General features: G+C 24.4%; 1 non-coding gene across 1 annotated transcript; it reads left to right on the top strand.

The window, feature by feature from the left end:
• The first annotated feature begins 314 nt into the window (after window positions 1–314).
• On the top strand, window positions 315–429 carry LOC120363702 (U5 spliceosomal RNA). Its single transcript, XR_005579157.1, has one exon. It is a non-coding gene; the product is annotated as a U5 spliceosomal RNA (small nuclear RNA).
• The last annotated feature ends 203 nt before the right edge of the window (window positions 430–632 follow it).

Below are 632 nucleotides of genomic sequence, written 5' to 3' on the forward strand. Positions count from 1 at the left end.
TCCTCTATCTTATACTTTCTTTATTGCAAAATATATCTATCTAAAAGTATATATTCTGACTTTGTTCATAATTGTTTCCTTGCTTTTATTTATATTTTTGCTATCTTAACATTGGTCCCTAGCTATTCTAGTTTCATAAATATAATCACACATTATTTTGTATCTGACTGCTTTGTCCTAATTTTATGTTTTTAACTTTTATTTATGATGTTGGATATAGTTGGGGTTAATTCATTTTCATTACTGTATGGTATCCCATTCTATGAACATAACATAGATAATTTATGTATTCTACTTTTATAGAAATTACTTTGATTCTCTGGTTTCATTTCAAATCCTATAAATTTTTCTCCTTTTACTGAAGATGTTCATGAAGAGGAACAACTCTGAGTCTTAAATCAGTTTTTGAAACCTTATTTTGGCAAGGGTCTCTATATAATATATATTAATATATATAAATAATTAAAATTATTAACATAATTTAAAAAAATTATTTATGTTCCAATTTTATCTATTCTGAATAATGCTTCTTTAAACATACTTGTACATGTCTGGTGTGAATCTATAACAAAAGAATCAAATGAACATTAAAAATTTTAAAAGGTAGTATATGAAAGTAAGACTGCAACAGA

This window comes from Saimiri boliviensis, chromosome 3 (assembly GCF_048565385.1).
Source record: "Saimiri boliviensis isolate mSaiBol1 chromosome 3, mSaiBol1.pri, whole genome shotgun sequence".
NCBI lineage: Eukaryota > Metazoa > Chordata > Mammalia > Primates > Cebidae > Saimiri > Saimiri boliviensis.